The sequence below is a fragment of the Sturnus vulgaris genome, chromosome Z (genome assembly GCF_052056855.1).
Source record: "Sturnus vulgaris isolate bStuVul1 chromosome Z, bStuVul1.hap1, whole genome shotgun sequence".
Taxonomy (NCBI): Eukaryota; Metazoa; Chordata; class Aves; order Passeriformes; family Sturnidae; genus Sturnus; species Sturnus vulgaris.
Window position 1 is genome coordinate 69,819,373 of NC_142283.1, and position 14,092 is coordinate 69,833,464.

Below are 14,092 nucleotides of genomic sequence, written 5' to 3' on the forward strand. Positions count from 1 at the left end.
CTTAAATAACTGTGTTTGCCATTAATACATTGAATTATACATTAAAAGATCAGTGTCTTCCTTCTTGGCAAATGTTGGCAAGGCATTTGCCATCCAAGAGAAACATATCAAACATTCAGCTAGACAGCGTTAAAACCTTAAACCCCTTGAGGGCAATGAATATGACACCTAGAAAACTCAAATGAACAAAAGTGGACTTTAAAATATCATATGAAATGCAGCAAGGAAAGAATTAACAACAGATTCCTGCGTTAGCTCTTCTTGTTTGATGCCGGATGACAAGCCACATATAGTACTAAATCCTAAATTACAGAAACATTACATATGTGATTGGATCTTCCTGCCTGTGACAGGAAGCATGAGAAGCCAGTCTAGGGCTCTGCAGTTTGGAAGCCAGTCCGCCTAGGATGGGGAGAGGATGGTACAAGCTACCCAGAAATGCTAACACAACCCTCTCACCGGGACTTTCTGTTTCATCATTCTCCTGTTGGTTCAAGTGGGAAGGAGGAGGCAAAAAACACTGTAGACTATGTCCCTTTTCCACATCAGTGGGGAAATGTGCTGCACAGAGCAGCCAAGCAGCAATAGCCCTTCCCACTCAGGAGGAACACAGCAAAAGGGTAGCAGAGGACAAGCCAGCAGGACGAGACCCTATGCCATGTGGCAATTGGCTCTTTAAGGTTCTTTACACAGCACCTACAGAATTGCTAATGGCTGCTACTGCAGTGAGGGTTGTTTTTGATCTCTGATAACACCTGTGAGCTTCCCACTGGAGTATTAACTATTCAGCCATCCAAATTCAGCCAAATCAAAACTTGGCAAAAATAAAAATTTCCATTTTGGCATCCAAACATTCAAAATAGTTTTTTCTTCACTGTTTGTGAATTATGAGTGGAAAATGACACATGTGCATTCACACAGCTAAGCAAAAGCATCCCAGGACTCCAAAGCCCACTTTTTCAAACTATGAAGTAATCACTTAGTTTTGTTTAAAAGTAGACAGTTATTAAAGCTGAAAAAAACTGAGGTCAGTTAGAACTAGACACGAGAATGTCTGCAGGTTTTAGAAAAACACAGTCAAGAACATTGTGACATCGTATTTGAGGTACATATTGCTAATAACATGTAGACAGCCTGAGCTATGTCCTCAAGAGTTTGTAAACATACATGTTTTTATTTATTTATTTAACTTTAAGCTTTGAGTTACTTTGGAACTTGTTTTAAATGTCACAGAACTCCCAACCCACAGAAAAGAGGAAAGGAGGTCATGTGTCTTCATTGTTTGAACTCTACAGAAGAGGGGAGACATTTCCCACCTTGCTTCCTTAGAGGTATGGTATGCAAATCCCTACATAGCAGTAGCCAGAAGAGTTGCATTACCTTCACAAAAAGAGCAATACAACTTAGTGAGCAAAATATTTATAGCAAACATTTCCACTCTAATTTTGTTCCTCTTAAGCAAACTTGTCATTTTGCAATACTATTTCAATACCCACCTTTGCACCAGTAGAAGCTGACATTCACACAAGCACATGGACATGCCTGCCTCTGCTCTCACACCCTGAAAACCTCCCTACATTTAACTCTGACTTCAGGGAACTTAGCAATTTCACCTAAAACAGCACCTGAAGTCTTAGGCAGCCAAACAAGTCCTTTTTAACTTTCTCTTCCTAGAGCAGGGGCTCCAAACACCTACCTGGATACTCCAGCTTGAGAAGAATCATAACAGCTGCTTGGCATAAGACTCAGCAGAAAAAAACAAACTATATCCTCAGCTTTCCAAACAGACTGAAAAAATCAGCAACATCCCATCAAAGTCACCAGGCATCACTCCCTGGGCAGCCACATCCCAATTAATCTACCCACACGTTTGATAGTAGCCCCCAAATTTATAACCTCCTCCCTGAGCTTTGATTTGTTCCAATTTGTCCAGCTGATCTGCTCAGCTGTCAGACAGCAACTGGCAGTCTGACCCCAGCACACATCTCAGACTACATCACTGGGCAGTTGCTGTACCCTTCAGCTGAGCTGTTCTGCTCTGCAAATACAGGATTCAGGTTCTGCTCCTGTTGTCCAGGCGATTAAGATACTATCCAGTGCTGCAAAAGAGACAAAATGGGTCTTCAGGACCTATTCTGAGGCAGGTTGTTTGGGGAGAGCTCTGAATAGGAGGCAATATGAAGAAGAGGTGAAGAAAACGGGTTTTTTTCATGGTGTTAGCTCGTGGTGTTACCTATGAAGAGTCTGCTCAGATTATAGACTTTTAAATAACCACCAGGCACCTAAGGAACTGCCTTAGACTTGCCATGGCAACTGGACCCTTTGTTATGTTCATATTGCTGGTTATCCAACACATTTCACATCCGTATTGCTAGAGAGCAAGGTGACATTCAGTCTCTAGGGGACCTTCAGAGCACTCTAAAAGACAAGGGGAAATAAGCCCATGCTACATCTTAGCATTTGTATACTTCCAGCTTTACTATCCAGCATCCTTGTAGCACATGTTGTAACCTGAACAGACAAGACCCAAAGGCCGGGAGCAGAATTAGCAAGAATGCGGGAAAAAGGGGGAAATGCTTGGTGGAAATTAGGTGGCTTTGAACAAGTTGTGAGAGACAGAAGGCATAAAATCAGCTGAGTAAACAAATTGCAAATGGCAGCCAGCAGGGAAACATTTGAACCCAGTACTGTTACTCACTAGGTAATTCAAAATACACTGTTTAAAAATCTATTTTGCTGTAGCAAAACTCTTTCACTTGGATATCTTCAGGAAATAAAAAAAAAATTTTAAAAAAATTAAAATATAAAGAAGTAGAAAAACATGACTTATCCCCACCAATTTTTAAACCACAGTTTTTATTTGCAGATGCATTGTTCAATACTTTCCACATTCTAGCCAGGAAGTCTAACATTAGGCTATGAGGGAAGGGTATTATAGGGTTTTAAATCATTCCTCATATGTGCTTGAGGTGATTTATGTGACAGCTATGCACTGAAGTCCACATATTCACTTAGAAAAATGCACCTTCCAGAACAATATAATTAAGTAATAGGAATTCAATTCAGGTAGATTTTCCAGTTTCCTGTAGTGACCCCCAAAACAAGAATGCCTGTCTGTAGACAACAAATTGAATTAGGATGTTTACTGGAAGTGGTAGATGACCTGACCCATTAAGCCAGCTGACATTTTATTGTAATTTCTGACTGAAAGGGCTATTCATGGAATTTTGCTTTCACTTCAGGTTTCTCTTGTTAAATCCTCTGAGGTATATTATATGTTCTTCCTATAGGAAGGCTATGTTACTAGAATTTCTTTGTGTGAAACACAGACAGCTGGCATTTGCCATCATTTAATTTTTACATTGTCTTCTCAGACAAACCTTAATTTAAGATGCATTTTTCTCACATAGAAACACTAGATCTGTATCTGGGAGTCACTTACATAAAGCTCAATTTGTCAGCATCATTCTGCAGTGAGACTGTCAAAATTTGGTCTCTTCTTCATTACATTCTCTATCAATATTCTCTAACATGATTAACTACCATCTTAATCTGGCAACATGGTACTGAACTCCAATATGTTTTGATTTGATATAGTGTAAAAGACATTTGTAATAGTACTTTCCTAGCACAATATGTATAAGCAGCAATTCATTTGAACTAAGTCTGTAAAACAGGGCTAAACAACAGGATGCAGATCACTTTCAGACTTTAAGTTGAGCTGCAATATATTACACCTGATTTACATAACTCTATAATGAGTTTGGAGCTTTTTGTGTCAGACCTTTGACCATGTGGTCAGTAGGACTGTATCACCCAGATATCTATTAAAAATGTATAGAGAAATTAAAACATGAGATTGGGTTGGCACAGTACCAGACTGTTGTTAGAATATACACTGCATGACCTTATTGAAAAGGCAGAGCACTAAAAACTTTTAGTGTGATTTACTCTTTTACCTTTTTTCCCCCCAAACTGGCAGCATCTTTTAAGCAAATCATTTTCTCCACACTATTTGATACTTATTTTCTGCTTCATCAAAGCCGTGAGGAATAAATTAATCTTTTGACAATATTTCTCTAAATGTCATAGATTGTTCTTATGAATTTGACATGTCATTTGACTTCAGGGACTGATTGAAGGACACATTAAAAAATGGAAACAAAACCGTCAAACCCCAAAACAACTAAGGAATCTGTTATGATTTTATACTGACCACTATTGTAATAGAAACTAACACAGTGGAATTTTGCCAACAAATTAAAACTGCTTCCTGCATCAGGGCTCAGCATATTTGACACATTCTATACCCACCTTTTCTGATGCTTATATTCTTTCCTTCCTTCTCATTAGCTATATATATGTATATTTAAGAAGTCACAGCTGTGAGTTTTCTCACAGGTTGATTTCTTAGGCCATTATTTTCTCTTTCCATCTGCTACCCACAAACTGATTGCCACAAATGTAGTTCTTTCCTGGGAGAGTGTCTTTGGAGGCCCAAGTGTGTTATCACATCACCACACAGTGTAGAGAGCAGGAGCCCCACTGATTCAGAAGCCCATAAGAGATATCTCAGAGGAAGCCCAACATGACAAAATGAAGGTCTCTGACACACTTCTCTGCTTGTTCAAAGAAGAGCTGTGAGTGCTGTCAAAGACTATTCAAGGATATCCACACCTCCAGATTGGCCAAACTACCGTGTCTTAAATAATAATCCTAAATCCACCAGAGAGTTTTGTTTCAGTACTTTGAAAGAATATTGCATCTCATGAAAATAACAGATTTCTCTGCATCCTCATCATAACTCCTCTGTAGCTAAGGTTTCTGCAAATTTGTGCCCATTCTGCATGGCCTTTCACATGCAGAATGAATTGAGTAGAACTTAGTGAGCTGCTCTTAAAAACTTAATTGAGAGACCTGATAGAGGAATAGAAAGTGTTCTGTCTTGCAGATCCCTGATGCTCCCTCTAGCAAAACCTTAAAGCAAATTCACCTATTAATTTTCCAAAAGCAATTGATTTATTCACACGCCTGAGATTAATTAAGTACTTATAAATTCAGCAAGATTGAGTGCTTGGAGGATAGGGTTTTGAACTTTTTTTGCAAAGCAAAGCTCAAAGCAGGCACTTTTCTCCCATGATTTTGCAATTTTTTCATATCAGAAAGACAAAACTATTTGGGCTTGCACTTCTAATTATTGCACGAATTTGGCATGTGCTGTGCTTAGAAAGTCTGATACAATTGTTATTCATTATTCTAGGAATCCTAAATGCTGATGTAATGTAACAATGTAAAGGTTTTTTCATGGGGAGGGGATGTGAAAGGGGGAAGAGGGCTTAACCTCGCAATATTTAAAACCAAGGCTGACTTCTAGTTCTGTAGGGAATTTAAAGGATGTCTTTGCTGAGAGCAGATGCGCACATACATATGTGTTTACACATATGTTCACACACAGTCAAGCTTGCTACAGGACCTAAAGGAATAGGATTGAATTTGGATAAGAGTCATCTTATAATTAATGAGGAACTGGTCACTCAGGCAGGAGCGTCAAAGGTGCTGACTGTGGTCCAAACCACATGGCTGTGTTTGGTTGGCTGTGGAAACTGAAAAGATTAACCATGTTAGTCAAAAGGGTTCTCAGGTCAAGACAGATTAACATTTTGTAAATCCTAAAAGTAGAGGACAACCTTTCTGGTCTGGTTACTAGGGTATGTTTTATGGCTATTTGGTCATAGGATCAAATAATGGTTTATGTTGGAAGGGAAATAAAGATCATCTAGTTCCAACTCCCTGAGCAGGGACAGCTTTCACTAGACCAGGTTGCTCAAAGACCCACCCAGCCTGGTCTTGAACACTTCATCTGCTACTTCTCTTGGCAACTGTGCCAAGAGTGCTGGAACTGTGTCTCACCACCCTTATGGTGATACTGCCTTCCTCCTATTATCTAATATAAACCAACCCTCTTTCTGTTTGAAATCATTACTCCTAATTTTATCACTCCATGCCCTTGTAAAATATTCCTCTCCAGTTATTTTTTAGGACCCCTTCAGGTACTAGAAGGTGGAATATGGTATCCCTGGAGTCTTCTCCCAGCTGAGCAACCCCAAGTCTTCAAGCCTCTCCTCATAGGAGAAGTGCTCCACTCCTGATCATCTTCATGGCCTCCCCCATTTCCTTCTCGTGCTGGGGACCCCGGAGCTGGATGCAGTGCTCCAGGCAGGATCTCACCAGAGCAGAGCAGAGGGTAAGATCACCTCCCTAAGGGTCACATTGCTTTGGATGCAGCTCAGAATTCACCTGGCTTTCTGGGCTGAAAGCACACACTGTTGGGTGGTGTCTACTCTATTCCTTAAAAAGCAGTCTGCTCTCTGCTCCCATGTATCTTTCACTGAACTGATTGCATTTTAAAAAACTATTCTTGAATTTGACTTGGATTTACACCTCAGCTATGACTGGCAACAAAATCTCAGTTGGAAAATCTCAGTCTGGAAAAAATGGCTCTCTGTATTTACCTAGCTCCTTGGAAAAGGTTTAAAGTTGGTGCATGTGTGTCCATCGTTGCAGTGTAACCAATGTTGGTGTGATCTGGAAGAGGTGAATTAACAAGAGAATGATTTTATGTTTTGGCATGGCCAGAGTTAAATATGCTCTCATTACGAGAAAGAAAATATTAGATCCCAATATTATGTTCTTAGAATTTAAACTTTAAAAATTACATAAAGAATTAACTTCAAAAGATTACATAAATCTATTTCAGTTTCTCCCCCCCAAAAAAAATCCATTTTAAAAGCTGCAGTTTTTACTGTATAGACACACACAAAATTTCACACAAATGCTATCAAATATTGCAGCTTCTAAACAGTCAATGGTAACTTTAATATTTATATTTATCTCTGCTCTTCATAATGCATTCCTTCTTTGGAGGTGCTTGAGACTGCATTCCGAACATCCCAGAAGCCAGATTTACAAGCACAGCTACAAAAGATGCACCTGCAAAATCAGTCTTTACTGAGCTCTATGGCAATTCAGTTTTTACCAGCCTGGAGTGAGAAAGACAGCTCTGATTAGATACACAGATATGGATTCGTTCCGGAAACCAGGGAGCCTTTATATTCAACATCTTTTAGTCTTTATGCTGAACAAACAAGTACTGAGCTCACTGGAGGAGAAGAATATGGTAACAGACTTCTGGAAATGTTCTGTCAAATTCTGTGTAAATTAAGGATTTTAGACTAAGGCCAAAGAGAGATGCCAATAGAAAAAAATCAAAAGGAGCAGGTGCAAGTCAGAAGTGACAGAAGAAATAAATTTACTACTTATACAACTAGAACTAACCAAACAAGAGCAGACATACTGAGAGAATACAAATTTTTAAAAAAACCTCAACAACTATGGCCAAAGCCTTTACCAGGTATGCCTGCAAAGTGGCTGATAAATTAGGTACATGCTCCTGTTGTATTTTATAGAAGGAACTTTACATTAGAAATAACAAAAGGTGGTATCTTCCCATTTGATGTTCACATTCTGCCTCCCTCCTGGAGATACAATAGCCTTCCCTTCCCATCCATGCTATCAGTTTAAAGACTCTCTCCTAAGAATTTCCCTTTTTTTTCAGCATAGTAACATATCAAGGAATTTCAATATTCAAACTATTGTATCAAATAAAATCATTCACAGAAACAAGCAACTAAACTTTTTATAAAACCTTGGAATACTTTGCTTTTCTAACTAGTCTCTTGAATTTTTCTGTTCCAAACTCATGTCTAATGGTCTATAACTTCTGCTTTCCATTCCCACTGTCTGCTCTGGCATTTGATACACCAGCTTCTGATGTGGTCACAGCTGTCCAGCATCTGCCACAGACTGGGGTGACTGTGCTACTGACCAAAAGAGTTGGAGGGAGATCCGGGCCACAACTTGACTGTTGACAAACTTGCCACCAGACTTCAGCCAAACCATAATTCTTCTGTTCCTGATTATTAGGAGTGCCATCTGAAAAATTAAAACAAAACAAAACAAAAACGTTCTTTTTCAGCATATCTTGAAGGAACTCAGATACATGTAACAGAAAGGTATTTTTGCCTCCTATGCCAAAGAAGTTAAGAGCGTCAAGCATCACTTAGGATTTTCCAGCTGTAAGTTATGGTTAATAACACTGTGTGTTTTGGAGCTACTGGACTTAGGTGTCTCTATTTCCTCTGTTCAATCTGTGGTAGTCATACAGGCAGCTCACCTAGGTAGCTAAACAGGTAGGTCCAAAAGATAATTATCTCCTTCTAAGGAACGTATCTGCTAGTGACTATAGAGGGAGCCTAACTACTGCCTAAGCCTGAATGCCTCACTCCTGTGTGGCTCTTAGGTGAGAACATGAAGCCACACACAGTTCCTAAGTGCAGTTAGATGCACAATTGGAACTGGAGGTTTTGAAAATAGAGAATAGCTCATATATGGTGATTTTCAGAAAAAATAAAATTACACAGATTAAGGAGAGTGTAAGATTTCGCAACCAATGATGCTTTAGCTGAAGTGGTGTCTAACCAATCTGCCATACAGCTGTTGTGAATGATACTGAAAGTCAGTAGTAACACAAAGAAAACTGGGAACTGTAGATCAAGACACACCCTGGTATTCAGACAAACAGAGATTTACACATCACAAGATTGTTCCTTTCAAAAAAAAGATTGAGGCTACATTCATGGCAAACGATGGGCATCAGCAGGAGACAGATATCTCTGAATGAGAAAATTTCTAGGAGTGAGAGCATCTGGACTTTTAGCCGGGCATCAAACTACTGCATTAATAGACCTTCTAAACTTGTAGTGACTAATGTTTTGCTGATTTGTGATCAACCCATGGAGGATTAGGATTAAGCATTTGTGCTGAAAATAAAATACCTTGGATTATAGTTTGCCAAAACAGTTTGGGGTCTGGGTGATCCTGTCACGATTTAAACACAGGTCAAGTAAAATATTCATTTTCATCACAGCAACTAATTTACAGCAGAACACATATGGTCTGAGGATCAACAGGGCAGTTCAGTCAATACAGGTACTTCAGACTAAAAGGAAACACAGGGGATGCATAAGATTTCTAAGAGATGGACATTTTGTGTCAAATAGCTGCATCCCAACCCTGCAAGTCTGCTGATCACAAGTAGCCTGTTACCACTTTCACCTGTACGACCACAGTGTTATGTCCCTGAGGTCCTCAGTCCTACTAATGAGCTCTCTGTCTCGGTAATAAACTCAGCTCAGAATGGCTTGTGGTGCAAAATGGTTTTAGTGTGTCACCATCCCTTAATTCTCAATAACTGGCAGAAGGGCTAAAATAAAAGAGAATTATGTCCCTGACCCATTGAAATTTCCAGTTCAACATCCCCCAGAGATCACTTGTGAAATGTTGCCACCTTTATAGACTGAGCATATTCATGGTCCCACAAGGCCACCCGTATTTGTGCAGCACAGATTGTAAACTCCATGGCTGCAACAAAAATTATATTCTAATACAAATAAAACAATATTCTAGGACTCCCTCTAGGGCCATTATGTTTTTCTCTGCTCAGTTAGTTTTGGCTTTGGACAATAACAATGACAATAAAAATATATGTTAACTACAGTTCTACTTTCTCAAGTGCTGGAATTCTGGGGAGTACAAATCGAAAAGGGGAAAAATTTTACTTTAAATTCTTCATATATCTACATACATATGACATTCAAAGTAACTTTTAACATATTTTATATTACAGACTGGCCTGTCTGTCTATCTGTTGAGATACATATTAATAAACTTCACAATAAACCGAAGACACAGACACTTGAAATCTTCCTCACGACCACATCCCTGCTACTCAAAAGTCCCCTGCCTCTTCCAGGCTTGAAACCTCAGCTCCATCAGAAATTGCTCTGATGTGCTACAGCTAAATCAATGGGCTACATCTGTAAGAGCCATTAGAAGTTACATGCTCTAAACTGAGACCAGCAAACACATAATACAAATAATTTTGTTATCGAACTCACACTGCCACCAAACTGACACTGGAGCTAGTGTGCTGTTGTACAAACTGCCGAGCCACTCAGAGTTTGGGAGACAAAACAGAGGTAAGAGTCACACCTGAGGCCATTATAACAATTTAACAACGTAGAAGACCAGGGTCCAGTGCCCAGCAGTGTTTAATCTTCTACAAAAAGCTATGGCTAGATCTCACAGAAACATCAGATCTATACCACTGTCATTGTATTAACTGAATTTCTGTAGCAATATCAACTCTTCATTGTCATTATTCTGGTTTTATTGTCAAAGTAATTTCCTGTACCACTGCCACTGGTGCATTCCCTGGCCTGAGCCTGACTGAAACAGCTCTGTGGTTTCAACCCAGGTGTAGTGAGTACCCAGATTAAAGTAGGACCTCCTACACTCCAACCCTATTGGTTAATGTAAGCTTCCAATTTCTGTAGTAGAGACTTGGTCCTTTCTTTGGTGCACAGGCCAAAACAGAACCCACCACCAATACACCCTGGCTAAGGTACATATCCCAAGGTCTATTTTGTACAGTTTTATGTTCTTTTTTGGCAAGTGCAAAGAACCTATAACCACCATTTTAGAGCTGGAACACTGCTGAAGTAAAAGGACCCAAAGTGTTAACTGTGAATAAGATCCAGTCCAGGTCTCATTAATGGTGCTGGTCATCATCTCATTAATGTCCTGGTCTTGCTTCTGACCCACTACAAGGAAAACCTGAAGTTCATTCTTAAAAGCCTGCCAATTCATTTACTCTTAATGACAGCTCCTCTGCAAGGGCAAAATTTGCTACAGTCTCATAGACAGAAAGATCTGACAGTCTTTCATTGCCTGGACTTTCTTTGGAGGGACATGACACTGGAAATTGGGATCTGAACAGCAGTGAGATCATGCAGTCAGGCTTCTGATCTTGTGCCATGTGTGTGCTGCCACGATGCAGAACCTAACATGCACATGACAGCAGAACCTGGGTCAGACACAGAACACCTGGGCATGGGCTCTTTGTCCTGGAGTGACTGCAGGATACCCTCGTTCAAACTCACACAGGGGTGTGAGGAAGCCACTGCTGCAAAGAAATTATATAGTGCTTGAAAGGGGATGCAGATTAATTGTTTTTTTACCCATTAGCACTGGGCAATGTATTATGCTGCCATGTGGCTTCAGAGATCTGTGGTAGCAGATATCCCCAGATACCAGACTTTGAGCACTATAACACAGACTTGTGCTGCCTGTTGGCAACGAGCAGTGAGTGCTTGAATCTATTTTCAAGAAGCAAACCAGAGATGAAATCAGCTGCAGACTCTGGAGAACTGGAAGAAAAAGCTTCCCAAATACAATCCATGAATAGATAAGTCCCCAGAAGTCAAGGGCAATCCATTCACCACTAAGAAATGCATCCCAGGAACATTAACTTCCTGAGAAAATTAAATACTGTGAATATTTATGGCACATACTAGAAAGCTAAATATATTTCCTTAACTGCAAACAATCATTTAACACAGTAGGTTATACAAACAGATAAAAATTTCATAACCTGTTTTATCTTTGCTTTCAAAAATGTTTCAGTATGACTTCCTTGCCAATGCACAGGGTTTTAAGGCACCTGCATTGCCTTTAACCACTTCAGCAACCTGACAGCACTATGTAACACACATATGAAAGGCAGCCTTTCCTGTTCAGGCCATTTAAGTGCAATTTATTTCTGTACAATGCTGAGCATTGTAGGGATAGTTTCAGAGGAGCACAAATGCAGTGCTAGTGCTGCAGAGACATTACTTGCAAACTAAACTATATTTGACTACTGACAAAAATCCTCCTAAATTCAAAATCAACCCCATCAACATCAGCAGGAAGTCTAATGCAGCTGGAGCCATTTCCTTGTGTTTAAAAGGGAGCTCATTAAAAAATAGAAAAAGCCAGATGAGACCTTACATTTACTAATAAAGCTTGATTCACTCCTGATGTGTTTCCTTCAAACTGTATCTCAACCTGAGTGGGAAAAATCTCAGACATACTATTTCTAGACACATTCAAGCTCCAAACCTCCCTGGGTCTCTGATTTTGTGTCATTAATGAAGGTCTGATTAAGGAACTAAAGTTTCCTTATGTTGTAAAACACTTGCACTGTAACCAAGGCTGTTGGCATCGTATGGCACCAAGGTCTCAGCACTGGTAAACTCAACTGCTTTTACTTCAGATAGTGAACTGTATGGTTGTGCAGTCCACCTGCACATGTTGTCTGCATTTACCTGCTTGCTTGTGATCTCCAGAGCAGAGAATATTTGTCCCAAACCAGAGATCTGAGCTGTGACCCAAACAAAACAAAGGTCCTGAGGTAGAAACCCTAGCACTGAGATTGAGACAAAGCCCCCCAGACTGCGTCTTTACAGCATTTGATTCTACTTTAGGATATAGTATACAATTTTTCAAACCTCTGACACTCTTCTGTCCTTCAGGAAGAAGCAACAACTATGGCAATGATGGAATCTTTAGCAACCAGAAAATAAGGTTTGTACGTGAAGGGCTGCAAATCATATTCACATTCTGGGAGGATATGCAAGGAATGCACCCAAAATACTGTATATTTATGGCACCCCAGAGGTTTTGATGGCAGTCAGGGTTTTCCCCATCTTCTATTCCCTCTTTCATTTTTGGCAAAGAGCAGTAATTCCACTGCCAAAACAAGTCTCAACTCATAACCTATCGTCTTGAGAAAAAAAAGCAGCACAGTTGACAGCAGCTTTTCTTCAATTCAGATGTTCTTCTTCAGTTTCTGAAGAGCCAGAAAAGATGGCAATTTGGACTGGTGAAATGCCTTTCCTTCCCATGGAGATACCGACATTGATTTTAACACCTTACTGTTTTATTCCTGAGGATATGAACCAATGAGAATTGCAGCTTCTGAGTATCTCTAAAAAAAAAAAATTTAAAAAAATTTAAAAAGCAAAACAAAAAAATCCGCACATAACAACCAAATAAAACAAAAACCTTGAAACAAAAAACTCAACCATTAACACACTATTTTGATCACAGAAGTTCAGTTCACTGTGTCCTTTCAGATGTTTTAGAAAGAAAAACTAAAAAATTACAAGATATCATGAGTCAGAGGAAGAGACAAAGTGTTAGTTGTCATAGGAAACCCACAGTGCTTCCTCTTTGCTGTTTCACTACTTTAAATCATTTTATGGCTGTCTTCCATACTAGGATTGTTCTTTTGGAAGTTCATTCTATTCCTAATTCCATCTTCAAATGCAGCTGGCTAATGCTGTGTGGATGTTCAGCTGTCTCCTCTGGGAGGGACTCCTCTCTCTAACCAAGTCATGCAAAAGTTTGACAGAAAACATGAAACAAAATACCTAGTTTGTTACCATGATGGCTATATGATGTTGTCCGTGACTACAAAAACAAAGATGCAGTTGGTGTATTAAGTGTGGATGCTTGCATTTCAACCTGCAAATAAATGAAAACAAATCATAGGGAGAATGTGACTTGATTTAAGAAATGTGACTCCGCAAGAAAAAAAGCATTATTGGAAACTTTCACTGAGTTTCAAAGGATCATGTTGCACAGGGCACACCTGGTGATAAGGCCAATGTGCTACAAGGCACAGAAGTTTCTCAGCCACCTTGTGAATAGAAACCTACATTCAGCTCACTATTATCAAGCAACAGAAGTGAACAATGAATAAGATTTTTAAAACAAAAGTAATGCATATTTGGACCTATTAAATACAACACCAAGTTGTGCTGTAATGAACAGCATTAGAAAATAACTATTGAATTTGGGCAGAGAGATAGAGTCATTGCTCCTCTCTTCATGCCAAAAAATGGTGGACATCTAAACCAAAAATATTTTGAATTTTTTTTTGTTTGACCTTATCTACAGATTAAAATTAATTGTTATACATAACTAGGTTTTTGGCTTTTGCTAATCTACTACAGTCTGCTTGTGTGGGAAAGAGAAAGACAGTAAGTGGGAACGAGGTCAGTTGCAATTTACAATCTCTCCTTATGCTTCACTTTCATTGCTTTCCAGAAATGTCTACGTCCTTCTGGCTGTCTTAAATGCCTTCTCA

At 39.4% G+C, this 14,092-nt stretch overlaps 1 protein-coding gene across 1 annotated transcript in view; it reads right to left on the reverse strand.

Moving 5' to 3' along the window:
- The window catches only part of EGFLAM (EGF like, fibronectin type III and laminin G domains), a 233,237-nt gene that overhangs the window by 157,586 nt on the left and 61,559 nt on the right, over window positions 1-14,092 (reverse strand). The window contains exon 2 of the mRNA XM_088157102.1: window positions 7,886-7,992. The gene's annotated coding sequence lies outside the window, so the exon portion shown is untranslated. The remainder of the gene's footprint in view (window positions 1-7,885; window positions 7,993-14,092) is intronic.